Source organism: Palaemon carinicauda, chromosome 1 (genome assembly GCF_036898095.1).
Source record: "Palaemon carinicauda isolate YSFRI2023 chromosome 1, ASM3689809v2, whole genome shotgun sequence".
NCBI lineage: Eukaryota > Metazoa > Arthropoda > Malacostraca > Decapoda > Palaemonidae > Palaemon > Palaemon carinicauda.
The window spans coordinates 327,896,124-327,916,906 of record NC_090725.1 but is presented as its reverse complement, the minus strand read 5'-3'; the positions used below and the strand labels follow the sequence as shown (position 1 = coordinate 327,916,906).

At 34.7% G+C, this 20,783-nt stretch overlaps 1 long non-coding RNA gene across 3 annotated transcripts; it reads left to right on the top strand.

Annotated features, from left to right (window-relative positions):
* Positions 1 to 7,216: 7,216 nt before the first annotated feature.
* LOC137658769 (uncharacterized) lies at positions 7,217 to 19,755 on the top strand. 3 transcript variants are annotated; one of them, XR_011047422.1, is made up of 6 exons: positions 7,217 to 7,306; positions 13,544 to 13,704; positions 14,684 to 14,921; positions 15,597 to 15,701; positions 17,934 to 18,130; positions 18,392 to 19,755. It is a non-coding gene; the product is annotated as an uncharacterized lncRNA (long non-coding RNA). The 3 variants fall into 3 exon arrangements; XR_011047427.1 differs by lacking the exon at positions 7,217 to 7,306 and adding an exon at positions 9,512 to 9,778; XR_011047429.1 differs by lacking the exon at positions 15,597 to 15,701.
* Positions 19,756 to 20,783: the final 1,028 nt, after the last annotated feature.

Sequence of the window (20,783 nt, the reverse complement as noted above, 5' to 3'; positions counted from 1 at the left end):
TGTAGGTATGTATCTCAGGAAATATTTAGATATTTTCCATACCTTTTTGAAAGTGCATCCCCTGAAATGTCTGGATACTCTCCAAAGCTTTTTGCAGGTGTATCCCTATAAATATCTGGATATTTTCCAAACCATTTAAAAGTGTATTCCTTTAAATATCCTTATGTTTTTCAAATGATTTTTACTGATGTATCCCCTGAAATTATATATTTTCCAAAGCTTTTTGCACATTTATTCCCTGAAATATCTGAATATTTTCCCAATTTTTTTACACGTATATCCCCTGAAATAATGGTATATTTTCCAAACCATTTACAAGTGTATCCCCTGAAATATGGGTCTTTTTTTCAGATGATAGAAAAACCAAACTTCAATAATATCGATTTCTTTTTTCTTTTTTTTTGTAAGACAAAAAAATCAAAATCTTCATCACATGTATATATCATTGCTTCGAAAACACCCACTAACACCGAAAAAAAAAAGTAGTGAAATAGCTAAAAAAGATGAATAGGGGCCCACTCAGTAGAGTGCTGACCTCCGCCACGGTAGCTTATTGTTTGACCTTGCCCTCGACCTTTGACCCTAATATGTACTATTTGTCGGGGATTTTCATACACTCAAATATGACCCAAGTTTAAAGTATTTGTGACAACAATGTCCAAACTTAAGACTGATTACGTGAATTGTACATTTTGCTTGACTGTGACCATGATCTTTGAACTTGACCTTTCAAAATTTAATAATTTCCAGCTTTTTGTATAAAATTTAATCCCTGCAAGTTTCATTATTCTATGATTTAAAATTGTGGCTAGAAAGGTGTTCACAAACCCACACACACGCACACGCAATCTGGAGGTAAAACATAGTCTCCTCCAACTTCGCTGGCGAAGGCAAAACTATATCGTTACTCAAGATCTGATATTGCCCCCCCCCCACCCCGGCTCAAAAAAAAAAGTCTACAAATAATTACATGTTTTATAGACAGTTATTAATTTATTTATGTCTTGCAATTTCCTTTTCTCAATTTCCTTTCCTTAATATTTTCGTTTTTATGATCATAACTATTTTCAAAAAGAATTTCTTGCATTCAACTTTCTCCTGTTGGAGTCCAAATCCGTATTATGCTTATGAGTTTTTCCAAATTCATTATGACTAGAAATTTTCCAGAACACCAATTTACGTCCTCGTTATGCAAAAATATATTCTCTCCTTAGTATCGCCCCTGAAATACTCCAACCATTCCTCCACAAATCTCCTTCTTACGCTGCGAAATTTCCTACCCTAATTCCAAGTCTCTCGGCAGACGGAGCTCTGTAATGTGCCAAATCTCTCTTTCATGAGCACAACAAACGTCCTAACGTTTTGACTCTCCAACGTTCTGCTTCCTCTCTTGCTGATTCGCAGAGATTTCTAACCTTTTTGATGTTTCTGTAGTCGAGAATTCGAAGCAATTCCAACGTTGTCTTTGCCATTTCGTTTGAGTCTGTATTTTTTCTTTACAGTTTTTGAGAGAGATTTAAATTCGCTTGCAAGAACATTTGCAGATTTTCGAGGATAATGTGATTCTGTCAAATTATTCTGTTTTCTATCACTCCAGAAAGACCAGAATATATTGAATAAATTTATTATTATTATTATTATTATTATTATTATTATTATTATTTTATTATTATTATTATTATCATTATCATTATCATTATCATTATCATTATCATTATCATTATCATTATCATTATCATTATCATTATCATTATCATTATTATTATTATTATTATTATTGTTGTTGTTGTTGTTGTTATTACACGATAAACTACAACCCCAGCTGGAAAAGCACGATGCTATAAGCCCAGGCGCTCCAACAGGGAAAATAGCTCAGTGAGGAAAGGAAACAGGATATTATGAAATATTTCAGGAACAGGAACATTAAAATAAATATTTCCTATTTCAACAATACAAACTTTAACAAAACAAGAGGAAGAAAAGTTAGAGTAATGTGCAAAAGTGTACCCTTAAAGAAGTGAACTCTAAACGCGAAAGAAATGAAAAAAAGAAATTAACTTGGCAGGAATGAATCTTAATTAAGAAATTCTTAAGGTAAGGAACATGACATTTAAGTTTGTTAAAAATGTACCTAAAAACGAACCAATAAAAGCCTAGGTGTTGTAAGCTGATCTAGATTCTCTCTTGATTATCCCAAATTCTTTTAATCGGTTTTAAATTACTTCCTGGTCTCATTTCAAATTGTTGAATATCCTTTAACAAAGACACACGTACCTAAAAACGAACCAATAAAAACCGAGGTATTATAATTTGATCTAGATTCTCGCTTGATTATCCCAAATTCTTTTTAATCAGTTTTAAACTGCTTCCTGGTCACATTTTAAATGGTTGACACCAGGAAGAACCCGGACAAAATCGAAGGAATGACGTGAAATGACATTGAACTCGGCTCATCTTTTATTTTCGACTACGCCTTCGTTGCATCAATAAAGGAACTCATGACCGATGGAGAGGCTAATCTTTGATTCATGTGACTGGGAATGTGTTTAAAGCGTAAGATCCCGGTAGTGTCTTGCTTCGGGTCAATGCAGTCGAGTTTCTGAGCTGGATGCTTAGCTTTCTTCCTCTTATAACAGAGATTTGTAAATTAACTAATTTGTCACTAGTAGTGCCATAACCTATGTACCATAGTGTTCCACTGTCTTGGGGTAGAGTTCTCTTGCTTGAGGGTACACTTGGGCGCACTGTTCTATCTAATTTCTCTTCCTCTTGGCATTCTTCCTCTTATAAGAAAGATTTCTGAAAGCACATATTGTTCTCTAGTCTTAGGTAGCAGCCTCTGTACCTAGTCTTCCACTGTCTTTGGATAGAGTTCTCTTGCTTGAGGGTACACTTGGACACACTGTTCTATCTAATTTCTCTTCCTCTTGGCATTCTTCCTCTTATAAGAGAGATTTCTTAATGCACATATTGTTCTCTAGTCTTGGGTGGTAAATTATCTATCATGGTCTTCCACTGTCTTAGGGTAGAGTTCTCTTGCTTGAGGGTACACTTGGGCACACTGTTCTATCTAATTTCTCTTCCTCTTGGCATTCTTCCTCTTATAAGAAAGATTTCTGAAAGCACATATTGTTCTCTAGTCTGTGGTAGTAGCCCCTGTACCTAGTTTTCCACTGTCTTTGGATAGAGTTCTCTTGCTTGAGGTTACACTCGAGCACACAGTTCTATTTGATTTATCTTCCTCTTATAAGAGAAACTTGTAAATGCACAAATTGTTCTCTTGTCTTGTAGTGCTATAATCTCTGTACCATGGGCTTCCACTATCTTGGGGTAGAGTTCTCTTGCTTGAGGGTAAACTCGGGTACACTGTTCTATCTCATTTTTCTTCCTCTTGTTTTGTTAAAGTGCTTATAGTTTAAATAGGAAAAGTTTATTTTAATGTTGTAGCTGTTCTTAAAATGTTTTGATTTTCCTTGTCTCCTTTCTTCACTGGGCTATTTTCCCTGTTGGAGCCCCTAGGTTTATAGCATCTGCTTTACCAACTAGTATTGTTGGTTATCAAGTAATACTACTACTACTACTACTACTACTACTACTACTACTACTACTAATAATAATAATAATAATAATAATAATAATAATAATAATAATAATAATAATAATAATAATAATAATAATAATAATATCTTCCAGGAGGAAATCAATGTACATTGTCCCATTCTCTACTCATTCATACACATTAAAAACAATCATTTCATTTCATATCAGCAAAGTGTATAGGGATAAGCAATGGAAACATCCATTTAGTGATTTTCCCATCCGGGAGAACCATGGCCATTGATATTTAAGAATGTTACTTATAATGTTGGTAGCATTTCTATTCCGCAAAGTTTTCCATGATCCTTTACTAAGTACCAATCTGCATATTGGTACACTATTCTAGGAAACTGTTATCACTGACATATAGGTAGTAGGTTAGCCAGGACACCAGCCGCCCGTTGAGATACTACCGCTTAGATCCTTCTCTCTCGTTACGGTTCATCTTCTCTGCCTACACATACACAGAATAATCTGGCCTATTCTTTACCTATTCTCCACTGTCCTCATACACCTGACAACACTGAGATTACCAAACAATTTTTCTCCCAAGGGGTTACTCCACTGTAATTGTTCAGTGGCCACTTTCCTCTCTGTAAGGGTAAAAGGGACTCTTTAGCTATGGTAAGCAGCTCTTCTAGGAGGAGGACACTCCAAAACCAAACCATAGTTCTCTAGTCTTGGGTAGTGCCATAGCCTCTGTACCATGGACTTCCACTGTCTTGGGTTAGAGATCTCTTGTTTGAGGGTACACTCGGGCACACTATTCTATCTTATTTCTCTTCCACTTGTTTTGTTAAAGTTTTCATAGTTTATATAGGAGATATTCATTCTAATATTACTATTCTGAGAATATTTTATTGTTCCTTTTTTATTTTCCTCACTAGGCTATTTTCCCAGTTAGAGCTCCTGGGCTTATAGCATTTTGCTTTTCTAATTAGGGTTGTAGCTTAGCAATTAATAATACTACTGATAATAACAAAAATAATAATATAAGATAATAGATATTAACATGACACCTGCAACCAATACCTTTACCTAACCTTTTTGGAGCTGTTGGCCTAAAAAGAGGCTGACTGCAATACAGTAAAATCAATTAACAACCAATTATACAATTCAATTTTCAGGTCAACGAAGTGCAGTTCAGTTTTCCCGTTTCACAACCAATCTTTTCCTCCAGTCGAGAGAGTAATGGTTGGTTTAAATTATACTTCAATATTAATTTAATCAATTGAAGAATATTACTCTTTGTTGATATTACATCTTAGCAGGTTCAATACGTATATCATAATACCCCTCTCATTTAGTTATTAACTTTAAAATCTCAATATTTACTAAGCTTGCTCGTCTTTAGTTTATTAACCTAAGTTATCAACAAGAACAGCGGAATAAAACAGTCTTACTCGATGACTAGTCAAGGTTCAATGCAAAATTAATAAAGAATAGATTTGATGATCAGAATGAGAATGATTGCCAGATTGAAACACAGCCGTGCCATAAATCATTTGAGTGTGAATAGCTACATTGCCAGGCGAGATGTTAATTGAATAACTCTTATCCTAACTTGTCATATGATTCTGGCTCTAATATTCATATTCTATTTATCTTGTATTGCTATACTGAATTTCAATTGTCTGGACATTGTCCAATTATTATGTTGCTTTTCAATAAGGGTCAGTTTGCAACAAATATATCCATAACAACAAGTACAGCCGTTTCTAGTCTACCATAGGACAAATGGCTATAGGTAGTAGGTTGACCAAGACACTAGCCACCCGTTGAGATAGTACGGCGTGTTTTGACTAGCCAGACAGTGCTACATTGGACCCTTCTCTCTGGTTACGGTTCATTCTCCCTTTGCCTACATATACACCGAATAGTCTGGCTTATTCTTTACATATTCTCCTCTTTCCTCATACACCTGACAACACTGAGATTACCAAACAATTCTTCTTCATCCAAGGGGTTACTACACTGTAATTATTCGGTGGCCACTTTCCTATTACTAAGGGTAGAAAAGACTCTTTAGCTATGGTAAGCAGTTCTTCTAGAAGGACACTCCAATATCCAACCATTGTTCTCTAGTCTTGGTTAGTGTCATAACCTCAGTACCATGGTCGTCAACTGTCTTTAGTTAGTTCTCTTGCTTGAGGGTACACTCAAGCACACTATTCTATCTAATTTCTTTTCCTCTTGTTTTGTTAAAGTTTATATAGTTTATAGAGCCGCTATTTATTTTGATGTTACTCTTCTTTAAATTATTTTATTCTCCCTTTTTTCCCTTTCCTCACTGGGCTATTTTCCCTGTTGGAGCCCCTTGGCTTATAGCATCCTGCTTTTCCAACTAGGGTTGTAGCTTAGCAAGTAATGATATGTCTTTGGTCATATCTGATGTTTGGCCATTTTCATCGTCACACTAACCACTGCAGATTGGTGATGGTGCGATACTTTAGTCTGATCACCCACAACAAACCAACCTAGTATAGGTGGCCCTGACTAGGACACCTTTGCTGATCATGGCGACACACAAACCCTTTCACCACGTTCAGGTATCTCCACTTGGAAAGGGGTTGTAAAATAAGCAGTTAGCTATATCAAAGTTACATATAGGAGAGAGAGAGAATGAATGAATGAATGATTTAAAGTTTTCAGGCATCCTGACATGAGAGAGAGAGAGAGAGAGAGAGAGAGAGAGAGAGAGAGAGAGAGAGAGAGAGATAGAGAGAGAGAGATAATATATGATTGCTATTTTTTCATATTACAATCTCCAAAATTTTTAATTCTTTGCGTTTAACCATGCCGAAACAATTTCTGGATTTCAGGCAAGTGTTTCGTAGCTGTTAAATTCTTATGAACGTAAAACTACCTTCAACAATCAATGTATTTTTCTTTAGCAGTGCTGAAATGTCATCCCAATCGAGAGAGCACATGCTTAAATGAGGCTAAACGCTCAGAGACTTCGTCGTTCTTTCATTCTTTCAACCTTTGAGTGGCTACGAAATTATTCAGAAATTAACCCTCCTCTGGACAATATCTCCCACTCAAGCCGCTCTTTCATTAACACTCTCTCTCTCTCTCTCTCTCTCTCTCTCTCTCTCTCTCTCTCTCTCTCTCTCTCTCTCTCTCCTTCCTTTATTTATTTGTTTGTTTTCCAGTTGTGAGATTTTTTATTCTGTTTTAGTTTATGCCAACATGATACCTTGCTCAAACATAGGCAAGTGCATATAGTATGCAAGAGAATGAGACCTAAGCCATTGTTTAAACAAAGATATTATTTTTTCATGGATGTAAGTATTTTTTTTTTTTTCAAGTTTTTCTTTCGTCTCTCTGATGATCCTATTTCTCTGATTACTCTATTTTTTTCTTAAATAACATCAAACGCATACGAACATGTAAAATAAGGCTAAATATATATAAAGGCTCTCCATCCCAAAGTGACATGGAAAATGGTCACCCTTAATGTAGCACACTATCATTGTCAATATATCGATTTATTTACTGTTACTCACGTCAATAGATGGCGCTGTTATGCCATGGTACTCTTTCCTGCAGATGGCGGTGTTATAAATCATGGAGTCTGGAGACCTATTTTTTTTTCTTTATAGAGTAGACTACAAAGTTGTGTGATCCTTGGAAGAGCAAGAAATTACTTCGCAAAGAAACTCGGGATTTAGTGTTAGTTGGTATTGAAAGTGAAGTGAGTTATGAGGTAAGGAAAGATAAATGTTGTTATTGAAAGTGAAGTGTGTTACGAGGTAAGGAAAAATAAATGTTGGTATTGAAAGTGAAGTGAGTTACGCGGTAAGGAAAGATAATTGGCTTGTGTGGTGAATAGCAGGTTGTGAAGCCATTTTTTGTGATCGGTTGGATGAGTACAGTTTTGCCAAGCTTTTTTATCCATCATAAACCCGATAAAACAGTTGCTGTACCTTGACTTTGTGTACGTGTACGTTGGGTCACTTTTTCTAGTCATGTCACACACGGTAACTATGATCTTTTCAGGATCTTAAAGACTATATCGTACTTTGTGTGTAACATATTATTCAGTGGAGTTCGTGTTTGTGTATGCAATCTGGCTATTGTGATACCATCCAGTGTTATGGCCTAGGTTGCCAAGTGAAGGTACAGAATTTCATTTTGTCAAGTGTATGGAAATGTCACATTAGAATTCTGGACATTGGCTTTGAGTTTTGAAACTACAATCTAAACTACTTTAGTAAGCAATATTAACGAACCTTAGCCTAATTATAGTACAGCGCTTAATTATAATACTACATTGGGTATGTAATTGGAACTCGCGTAATTGAATTTATCTTTAAAATAACATTACTTTGTATCTTTTACTACCCACGGAAATCATTGACGAAGTTACCGAATTTAGGAATTGTGCAGTTTTTTTTTTATCACATGCCACAGGAGCCTCCTTTAAATTCATCATAAACAGAATGAAGGAAAGAAAGTTTAAAATTTAACTCTATTGGTTATTTTCAGTATTGGAATATGCAATGTAAGAGTTTTGTTAGCAGTGAAAGTTTAGGGTTGAAAGTTTAGGGTTGAAACTAAGTTCAAAGTCCGATAATGTGAAACGGAAGCAAAGTCGGTGTTCGAACGGAGGCTATAGTTGAACACGTCACCAAGTGTGTTCATTTAAGCTTTTTTAGCAGGTTATTTTTACTGCCAGTTAGACCCATATTAGAGTACTATGACAACTTTTTTTTTCTTTTTTTTTTCTTTTTTTTGTGCTGCAAATTGAATTTTAATGGTTATACCGAATAGTGAAAACTCTTCTTGCGCATAATGGGGTTTGTTACTTACTGTGCATTAACGCTGTTGCATCAATAATCATTGGGATATATTAAGTGCTTTTATGGTATCGGTTCCTATGAAATTAAACCAAAGGCTGTTCAGTGTAAAGCTACTAGACTCGTAGGTTTTCATTTAATCGGCCAATATTGTATCTCACAACATTTTCTATATGTGAAATGGCTAATCACGCGCAATTCAAGTGAAGGTCCCGTCCTATGAACGTTCATAAATCTTTCATCATTCTTACTAGCTCACATCGTTACTCTTAAAGGACGTCCTAAAACTAAATCTTGTTCAAGCAAAGTTACTACCTGCTTTTTGTGATTAAAATTATCTGAGCATTCTAGAGTTTCTTCAAGGAATAGTTACGTAATTTGAATGCTGTTTTGCCGACAGAAGTGTGAATTACCTACGTTGTCTTAAGAGGTGTGAATTACCTACGTTGTCTTAAGAGGTGTGAATTACCTACGTTGTCTTAAGAGGTGTGAATTACCTACGTTGTCTTAAGAGGTGTGAATTACCTACGTTGTCTTAAGAGGTGTGAATTACCTACGTTGTCTTAAGAGGTGTGAATTACCTACGTTGTCTTAAGAGGTGTGAATTACCTACGTTGTGTGAATAACCTATTTAATTTTGTGGACGCTACATCAACGTTAAGAGAAACTTGGTTAAACTGTGCTATTAGTATGTTGAAGGGTACGCATTTTGGACTGTCCATCTACCACATTAGCCCTTTTCCCACTTTCTCGTTCCACTTAGTACCAAGCCTCTGGAATCTGATAACCAGAATAGATACCCCACAAAAGTGTAGATTGATGCAGTTTAATGGAAGTAATGTTGAATGTGTATAATCAGGTTACTATGGGGCAAAGGTATATTGGAAATTAATTTATGTTGAGAGAGAAGAATCGTTGTGATAGATGGCGAAGCCAGATTTGGCTATTGGGTGTGATAGCGAGTGCTGAACAAAATCCCTTCAGAAATGGAAAAGACACAAGTACAGAAACTTAACTCTATACATTAATGCAGTATCGATAGTATTAAAGTAAAGCTGCTTTTCAAACCACCTCTGTCCTTGATAAATTTTTGAGTTTTTACTAAAGAGTCATGCATTCACATCGGTGGAGGACCATGCAATCACGTTACTTGACAAGCGGTGGAGGGATGTAAGGGAATGGTTGAAAAGGCTTGGCTTTAAGTTCAAGGTTTCGTAAAATATTCTGCCAGGTGTATTACTAGATATCTATCTAGACTATATATCTATCTAGACTATCCATAAATTGGAAACTGCCAATTTGTATGCGCCGCATCAAACCATCAGTGATTCTTTTGAAGACTTTCCTTACCATTGAAGATCCTGCTGAATCGATAAAAGGTAATATACTTGACAATAAGGTCTAATATTTGGTATTTTAGCATTTTAGTTATCCAAAAAATTTATATTTAAATTATACAAACGTTATTTTATTAAACTGCAAAGGATTGCTATTACAGGAAAGAAAATTTAAAATGCATATTACAGCTATTTATATAACTTCATACATTTCCCACATTTCTTAGTCTTCATTTCTAAGGATATAAGATTCATTTTGACAATACTATTTGTTACTAGTCACTTAATTGACATAATACGAGGCCCATGTGGTTAACGAGCATCGTGTAACTTTAGCTTGTCAGAACCTATGAATGAGCGCTTAAATGACCGAAGAGCTATAACGAAGGAAAATCAAATTGAACGTAAATAATTTAAATTAACCTCAATATGAAGTACCCCACGTGGATAATGCACATGATTAAAATTTTTGCTTTACAAAAAATTTAATCAGTTTGAAAAAAGTCTCGTACAGTGAGATTAATTGCCTTTTTAATAGTTACTAAGTATTGTAAACTGTTGTGCATGATCACTTAAGTTTTAGATGACGGGGCAAGTCTGATAGGTAGTATATTTCAATCTGTTGAGATTTCCACAAAATCTAACTAAGCATATTGACGAAGCAACATTACATATACTTGCTCAGTGCTAAGCAGTACCGCTCGAGCGCTCTCAAGAACAAGATGGTATATTTATATAATTGTACATTGTGTATTCACGAACCTTTTATAATAGTGAGAAAATCTCATGCAGAGTTCTTTTTTCCGTTGACATGGGACAACAGTAATGTTTGTTAAATCTCGATCTTAGCTATGTCAGAGCGAAACTTAATTGAGGAACATTATGAATTAGATAATAACTAAAAATTTTAGCCCTCAAGATTAACACTTTCTAGTAAATACTGTTCCACTTGTTGAGAAAGGGGATAATTTTTAGTTTAAAGTTTTTTATAGAGCTAAGTGTTTTTTATAGAGCTAAGTGTTTTTTATAGAGCTAAGTGTTTTTTTATAGAGCTAAAATAGAAGTTAATAAGATTTAATAATGAGGCTTGTGTAGTAACATGGAGATGGCTGCAAATGACACTTCGTGAAATGATTGAAATCTTATATTTCAAATAGTGAAATTTTCTATAATTTGCAGTTTACTATGAAGTCCATGTAAAACACAGCTCAGTGTTTATTTTTTGCAATATTAATTGGGTTTTCATTACTTTCCTTACAATGCGTTTTATGATTGGTGGAAAAAAATTATCTAAATAACAGACTGTTTAGTATGCTAATGACTAAACCCAGTGCAAAGCCATAACTTTTCAGTGATGGTAGGAGACCCATCATAACTCATTAAGTAAAAATTTCTACCAGAAATAAGTTCTACTTTCAAAACACCACATATAAACATACTTCTTATTTTCTACATGATTTATTGCACTACGCTGTTTTACATATGTAAAAAAAAAAAATTATAATCTAATTGAGAAGTGATTTTGCCTTCAAGGTTTTCAGTAAAGTTAATGTATGTCTAGTGTTCAAGGAAACTAACTTTTTATGTCAGTAATGTCCATAATGCAATTATTGCAAAGAATGTATTGGCAAAGCTTGCTGAAAAGCTTAATGAAAGTGAGTTTCGGACAATGCTTTTCTCTCTTAGCTAAGTGTATTTTGAGGATACTTCAGACTTGAAACTGTATTTGTAAAGACAGGCAGTTTCTTTATGAAGATCATTTTTATTTCTATGCTATGGCTCCTTCATTGGGTGCTTGCTGTAGCTGTCCTTGGGAATTTAACCCTTGTTTAGTCCCTGTCGTTTAAACCAGGACCATAGATCCCTTAAATCCGCATTGGCAGGCATTTCGGATATTGGTGGAATGTGGATAAAGACTTACAATGTAGTGGGAAGCTCAACTGTCTGTGGAGACATCTGCCGATGGGTTTAACATTAAGCTGGTAGCTAAAGCTACTTTCCCCACTAGATATCAGTGCCAGTGTCCCCTTTGACACAAGTGGTAAAGACATGGTGGTGCTCCCCCCAGTATCATGGTCCCTAGTGGTTATCCCCACCCTCATCATAAGTGTGGCACTAGCTGGCAGATAAACTTATGGGACTTAAGGGTGTTAAACTTAATTTTTTTTTATAAATCTGCCTAAATGGTGAGTCAGTGTTTCCCTAGTGGCCAGTGTTACCCACTTCCCTGCCTCTGTTTTAGTGTTGGCTACCCCCATCCCCATACCTGTCACCACAATCTTCAAGTCTGGGCCTGTAAGACTTCTCACTCTTTTGACTCTCCTTATGGCAGTTCCGCAGGCCATTGAGTTCTTGCCTTCTACGCTGTAATAGTGTCAGTGTTGTGCTTCCTATTGAAAGCAACTTTTTATAAGAATTTATGCATGTCTTTACCAAACTAGCTTGTAGTTTTTCAAGGTCTAGTTTCAAGATTAGATATGGTATAAGCTAGTTTTTCTAAAAAAGCACAAGTCAGGATGTATAACTTCATAAACCTCTCTAAATATTTACTGATTTTTTGTTTATAGGTTGCATGTGGATGTAGATTAGCATGGAAATTTAATTATGCCATTAGTTGTATAGAATATCTTACTATAATATTTTCTGATAGGTTTTTTTTTTCTTAAGTTAAAGTATTCTTAGGGTTTTATTTGAATAAAACAATGCTAACAGAAAGTTAGTGTTCCAATTAACGTGCTTACCTATCTAGTGGAGAACTTAGTTTTTTAAAGTAAAATTGTTATTGTGGTTTAATTTGAATGAAAGGGTTCTTACAGAAATATATTATTCCAATTAATAGTTAGTTTTTCAAGATTTTAATTTGAAAATATCTGCAATCGTTTATCTCAATACTTCTTCAGTGTAGCTCAAGAAAATAAAACTTTTTTTTCAATTCAAGAGAAAGGCATTTATTTAATTTTCATAAGGAATACCCATTTAATAGTTCATTAAATCTGAATTATTTTCTAAGTTTTCAATTTTGTACTTCAGCCATGAACACCATCAAAATGTAACTTAAATCTCTTTTAAAAAATTAATACATTTAGCCAATAGGATCACTCCTGCTTTTAAGCCATTCAATGCTGTAATACATTTTAAAGATAGAATTTAAATTTAATGTAAATTTCCTTATGGCATTACTTGCAAACCAGTTGATCTCAAATTGGTCAATCCTGCCCATCTGTATTGCCTGTTTCTGGTAACCTTAAATAGGTAAATTACTTTTATGAAGAAAATTTGGTTACTTTTAATATTTTACTCAAGTTATTTCCTTATGTTGTAAAATAAGTGACATGCTAACACTGTAAAGCATGATTCCCTATTCTTCTTTTAGATAGTTACATAGTGAAATGACTGGTAATACATAAATTGATAACCTATTAATAGATTCTAGTCGATGGTTCCAACAGATGCTAAGGTGTATTTGATGACCATAACTATACAGTATTCTACTGTTCTGCTTCCCCTAGACTTTCTGTAGTCGAGGTGTGCCAAATCGAAGTGTTGCTCCAAAAATAGATGATGCTAGGGAAAAGTTTGTTCCTGATAATACTGCACACTAGATATTTACTCTGACTTTTACTGAGCTAATACCCATAACATCTGGCGAGTTAAATGGGTTACTTAAAGGATTTTAAGTTTATTAATCATTAATTTATATTATGAATTTACCATAATTTACTTTAATGTACTTCCTGTTTTCTAAGACTTTATATCACATTGTTCACAATGGAGAAATATTAATCACTTACCTACTACTTTCAACAGGTACTAGGATTCTAAACCATAGGCACTTATCAAATCATGGGATTTTATTCAGAGATGCACACTTGCATTCCTACAGAAGAACACCTGAAACTGCACAATGTGCTAAGAACATCTTTACATACAATTAGTGGAAGGGGAATTACTGCTAGTTTTCTTCTCTGGTAAGTGACTGCATTTTCCCAACAGACTATTCTAGGAAATCTTCACTGTTCATCTAATGAAGATGGTTCATAAAAACAAGCTATGCAAGGCATAACTGAAGTCAATGTTCCTGCATTTTTCCAACACTATTCCTAGGAAATTTTCACTCTTGATATAATATAAGATGGTTCATAAAAACAAGCTATGCAAGGCATAAATTAAGTATGTTCCAAACTGTTCCTTGTTCTCATTAGAATAAGTTTTGGTTTAGCCAGATTTAATAAAACGTTAATTGTGAACTGAAACTGTGGTTAATGGGATTCCTAAGAAGTTTAGTCTTCAAATACCCATGCTTAACTAACTTGCTCATGAAAGTAAATCAGTTGAAGAATTAGCCCTTATCTCGTCACTAGATAGTTTTGAAGTGTTAGTCCACCAGTTGGTTTAAAATTTAATTGCTTGATGGGGTACAAGGGGAGGCTCCTTCACACTCTGTGGCATAAGAGGCCAGAGCTAATGCAGTTAAAGTTGCATGGTAGGCAAAGCGTAGTCTGATACTCAAATAACTACCCAAGGTAAAACTTCAACTCTCCCCAACCGAAATCTGTCTCAGCAGTCACTGTTATCCTGCAAGATTCGAGAAGCAAACCAGTTGGCTATATATTCAATAAATTGATTTGTTTGCTATGAGCAAGTAAGGAAAATTCTGAAGTTTTTATCTAAAATTTAAATTAGAATGGGTATCCACACCTTGAAGTAGTCTTAAGGGAAAATTCATAGTAGCTGAATAAGTTATTTTTGCCAATAGGTGCAAGTACCAAATTATTTTCTTCGGTTAATGCATAAGTCCTTGTAGATAGTATTAGTATAGTGCTAGGTTAATACAGTTGTCCTTGTGGAAAGTATTAAAATGCTACCAGCAGTAGGTGGGTGTCCCATGTCTTAAGCCTTCAGTTATCTCCCATGATTATCTATAAAATAGCTTTTCTTTTTTTGCAGTCAGTGTCGACATCCCGAAAAGAAATTTACTATGTCAGCTCTTACCAGAGCTCCTGGACACTTTGAAGCAATCCCGAAAAGAAACTTACCGTGTAAGCTCTTATCAGAGCTCCTGGATACTTTGAAGCAACCAATCTGAAGTTGATACAGGTATCAAGAGATGAAGCCTACTTGTTATGTATACTTTAAAGCCGTAAAGGCTTCGTACAATCTTTAGAAATTACTCCCAACTCATATGGTAAGTGTAGTGACAGTTTCAGATGTGATTTTAGTTTATTGTGAAATCCACTTAATGGTGCTGTAATGTGTTTGGTAGTGGAATTTTAATGGTACTGTAAGGTTTTGAGGTACTTAGTGAAGTTACTAGCCAAAAAAGTTAGTATCATTTTGGCCAAAATGGGAAACTTCAGTTAATGCCAGTGAAAGCCGGCACCATACAAAGCCTCCCACTAAAAAAATGTTTTATATCAGTTATGATAAGTCATTTTAATTTATATTAGTTAGGTTCATAGTCTATTTCAAATGTAAATTTAGTTGTACACAAGCTAAAAGGTAAAAATTGTAGGTTGCATTTAATTACTATACATTAGTGCTAAGACTTTGATCTTTTTATAGCTTAAAGAACCCCAATTTTTAAGTTACACTGCATGGATAGTGCCTGAGGAGCACAGACAGTGTAGCTGACAACCTTATGGATGACAGGGACATGCATAATTGTTACTTTCTTGATAGTTAGAGATTTTATTGTCTTCTGCTTTTAGCCCTTAGCACTAAACAGGTTAATAGGAGGTATAATTTCTCACTTATGGTAACTTCGATTACTATTTTGAAAGTTACTTTATTTGCCTTGCTACACATACACAGCTGCTCACTTTTAGTTTACTGTTTTAGTGATACTTTATTTTTGTTTCAGCTAGCGAAGTAGTGTTTATTTACTATATATACCAATGGAAGATTATGCCAAAGTTACTCAGACCTTGGAATTTACAATGGAAGAGCCTAATTACCAAACTCCTCGGTATGTATTCTCATTCTGTACATTACCCTTAAGAGGATAGAATATGCATAATCTGTATTCCACGTATTAGCATGTGAAGTGACTAGGACAATAAGGCTACTCGCGAGTTTTAGGCACCCCTTTTGTATGGGGTTAGTTTACTTATCCAGTATGGTGCACAGGCATGCACAGGCAATCGGAAGTTGGCTGGTTTACTTATCCAGTATGGTGGAGCACAGGTGATCAGGAATTAGTTCGTCAAGTTGCTGGCTTTAAATTTAGTTTTCACTTGAAGTAGCTTGTTTGAATCTGCTTTTCTACTTCTATAACAATGTAGAATGATAATGGATGTTCTCTAAACCATGACTCCTTCACTAAGGTTACAGGCTCTGTAGTTCTTGGTCACAAACTTTAAATCACTGTCGTGAGTTCATAGTGGAACCACAACTGGTAACTTTAATCAGTAAATATTAAAGGCAGAAAAGTGTGGTAAACTTTAAAGAATTTCATTGTCTAAGGAGTTTTCATTACAGTACTCTTATATAAAGTGAAAAATTCGCCTTGCTAGACCACCATAACTGAATGAAGAGATGATTCAGTACAAAAGTTTTCTTGTAGCCTTTGTAAGATCCTGAAGTACTCAATCTTTTTCTGTATGCAAAAGCCACTTTACTATTGTCTTACAGTACTTGGACCCAATATACGCTGGCATATGTGCACTGCCAGGGTTAGCGATCTACCCTTGCTGGTTAAAGAAACTGTTTAAGAAAGTTTGTCCAGGTTGTAAAGATTTTTTCATGGAAGAATCTTATTATATTAAAGGACCAAAGAACTACTACTACTCCATCTTTTGAGCATGTGTTAGCATGGAGCCAGAGAGAAGCGCTCTATATAAAAGGACCAAAGAACTACTACTTTCCATCTTGTGGGCGCTCCAGTGGATGAGGTCGAACACTGATGAAAAGAAAAAAAAATTTCATGTCCGGTAAAACTAGTCATCTTGACCAGCGGCCAACTCTCCCTTCATAGCAGAGGTACTAGACTGCATATGCCTTGGACTTCTTTGCCTAAAATTCATGGATCCTGCGAGAGGCTTGGTTTGCTATTCCAGTGCAATGGAAACCACTTGTGTGCGATACCTTTTTAAGAACAATAGCAGGACAGTCGCAAAGAATTATCTTGAACCTAATGAACTTAAACCTATGCATGGCCAATGAACTACCATACAGTAGGGTACCTCTCATGACAAAGCCATGAGATTACTTTTCTAGCAATCTAAATTTCACCAGATCAGTCAGATTTGTGGTAAGTGGAGGATATTCATTATCTTAGACTGAGCTATTTCTTTTACAAAATTTATTTATTGTAATTTCGTTTGCAAGTTATTTTAGTTTAATAGCTAAACCATAGCCATAATTAACTACTTGTAACTGACATACTACTTTAGTAGTAGAGCATTCAATAGTTAAAAAATTTAGCTATAGCTAGTGTGATTCTTACAACACGAATAATTGTAAGTAATAAAACTAAGTAATAATTTAGTTTAAATAGTAAGTATTGGTATTATACTAAGAAATTTGGTCCCTAAGTATCTCTCGTGGACAGAGCATTCTTTCATATTACTATATCATTAAGTAATAATTCAATCAAGCATTTTAAAATGCACATGAATGAAATTGTCCCAACATAATAATAGGCCTGGATAAAGTCAGTGGAACTAAACTGATTTGTTAAAGAGAATGTCACACTGACCATCAAGTTTAGGAGGCAAAGACTTAATACCTTCAGCATGTTTAGTTTATGATTCTAGCAGTGTCTGCAAAGCTTTAAGCAGTCTTATGAATCCACTTAAAGCTCTAGCCTTTATTTCTAGGTTAAAAAGGTTTGGCTACCCTGATATATACTCCGTGCTTAGTGTCAAAGAGGGACTAAATGATTTGAACCACCAGTAGTGTTAGTGTTATGGCAGTGGTAGGTGAACCTTGCAGAGGGTGGCATTAGAGTATGAAGCTTGAAAGGGCTGAAACTTTCCAACTTTTGAGCTCTTGGCATTCAGATAATAAAACTATACAGCATGGGTATTAGATTCGGTAAACTGTAAACACAATCAACAATGTAAGGATTTTTTGCTAGTCACAAATCTTATTGGAAATTTACTCCAGTCTGCCACAATGTTGCTGTTAGAATTCATGACTGCTTTTAAGTTTTTCTTTTTATCAAGACATGTTGTTTGACTGACTTTTTATCTTGCAGTGAAAGTTCTGTTCACAGCTGTACCAAGAACCAAAAGATACTGAATATTCTGGGAGCGAAACCTTCACAACCGAGGAAGCTTTTAATGGATTGACTGGTGACTACTAATGGTGGGAAGGGAAGGAACTCCTTCCATGGATTCAGATTCCACATCTATGAGTTAAAAGATTCCTAGAGTGCTGTAGCAACTTAAGCAGGTAAAGATATTTAAACCAAGCTCCATCTGACATATCTTAATCATTCACTTATATTTTTCAACCGATCCAAAATTGAGCCAACACTTGGATATTTCTTCTGGCCATAATTTCCGTGCCTTAAAACAAAACATTATATAAGCTCCATCTGACTAAAATCTTGCTTTCAATTGATCTTGAATTGAGTAAAAATTTATTCATTTTTCTAGCTTTATTTCCATGCCTTAAAAGTGAAAATTTATACTTATTTCTAATTTGCTGCAGGCTTCTGTGGATTACGGTGAACCCTAGTGCAGGCGATATTTTGCCACCCCTAGTATATGGCTCAATCAAACTACTTGCAAGCTCTTATCAAACATGCTGATCACACATCCCTGAAAACAATGCTCACAGGACCGAAGCAGCTGGATATTCGGTCTGCCTTGTGGAATTCTTGCTTGTCCTGTAAGGAACTACAATAAAGATTTCCACTCTTCTTCTATGAAGAATCTCTTACCTTCTATGGAGAATCCAGCTACCTGCTTGGAGAATCAGATCTGTAAAACATGTCTATCTTGTCCATAGAAATATATTTGCTGTTGGGAAGTTTCAAAGCAGCCTCCCTGGCCTGTCAAATGTGTGTCTTGTTTAAGATTTTCTTAAACTAATTTTTTTGGTGTCCTTACTCATTAACTGAACTTGTAATCTTTGTCCTCGTACGTATTTTTCTAACTTTAAATTTTTTCTTTGCAACATTAAAGTTCAGATGTAAGTCTCATAATGAAAGTGGATAGAAACCGAAATTACTTTTAAAATGTTTGGTGATAAATTGTGTGATCTCGCGCATTGCAATAAGAGATATGCTCTGAAAGGCTCTGCATAGTCGAGAGGGAAAGGGCTAGTAGTCTGCATATCTCCTGTGACATTTACAACAACTGCCAAGCTTAATTTCTTGAAAATATGAAAATATTAAAACGTTACACTAAATTGTTGAAGTGTTAAAGCTTACAAAATTCATAAATGGGGAACGAAACTCCCCAACACTGACCTTAATTTAGGTTAATCTTGTACAGGTAATACCAAAGGTGTGAGTTATCTCGATAAATTTAATTCTTTCAAAGATTTCTAAGTTCATTAGAAAATTTTTTAGCCTCTGATATCTATCACACACTGTATTTGTTTCGTCACTGCAGTTGCATAAATACCAGAGACTACAAGAAAGTTATTTGATATCTTGTTGTTTATAGTATATTTAATAAATATCTAAGTTTGGAAAAAATATTAACTTTTAATTTAATGTATTACAGTATACTTTAAATTTGTTTGCCTTGGTTGGTAACATCTATTCTTGAAATACAGGAAGGTTGAAAATGTATAGTGTATTAGCTAGGAGGTAAATCTCTTTTTATAATCAACTGTTATGCTGCAATTAAAGATTGTATAGCTATAGTGCATTTTTGTTGCTTGATAAAGTAAATACAGGTTTGTTCTAGATTGACCAGTAACTTGTGTGAATTTCCAATTATGGTGGGTGTCTAGGATAAGAAGAATGAAGAAATGAACTGAAAGTGGTATATGACTAAAAATTTGAAAGTTCTAGAAAGAATTGTCACTATTGTATATAATAAAAAAATATGTAAGAGCAAACATGTTGAGAATCTGAAATTTGAAAAACTTTTGTATTGTCTCCTTTGCAATTACCAGGACCTAATGAGCCCTGTGAATAACTGGTCAGTAGTACATAGAGTACAAATTAAGTTGAGATTATTCGTGCAAAAGTTAATTTTTGGCAAAAATTCACACTAAGATTTTTCTTATTTACCTGAATTGTCTTGATATTCCCCAATCCTCCCAAGTTTACAGAATCTATTTATTCAGAAGTTGAAGCTTTGTTACAAATACAGTGCCGTAATATATTGTGTACATATCCCCTCTTAAATCACTATACAACAATCTCATTTTAATTAGTGTCTAGTTATTAGTCCACGTTCATTTTTTAAATAAGCTTTAACAATTAATTTGGTATTACATTAATCAGATCAAACTGTGGTATAATACTAGAGAAGCTTTATGCATATTACAAAGTCTTTGACCCATGGAATTACTATTAGTGAATAATAGTAAGAATAAACTGATTTAGTTTGAATAGTCGAACGAGGTGTATGCAGTATTAAGTTTTATTCACTCTTACTGTCAAGCAACTTGCATTGGGTACAAAACGGAATAGCGAAATATCCCTCGAGGAAACTTGTCAATTGCCTAAAGATATTACTGTCCCGCTACATTTTAGCAGACTAAATAGTTAGTGTAAAATGACCATAACTGGCCAGCACATTATTCCAGAAGAAATTTTATAACTTGACAGTTTTTTTTTTCTTTTGCCAAGTATAAATGTCATTTATATGGCTATAAATGGTTTCTAACCAATAAAACTAGGTTTAGGTCATTATCCTATATCAAAATTTAGAAGACTTTACTGTATAAAAAACATTGAATTGATTATTGTGGGTAAGAAGTGATTATTGTGGGTAGAAACAGGTTTACAGCCTCATCCATAGTCTGAGCCCATAGGGGCTAAGATGCATCTAGTAGATGATCAGACTGTCTATCAAACTGAAATTAAAGTATCAACGAACTGGAATGGATACCATTTAAGGCTAAGGCAAAGGTATTTAAG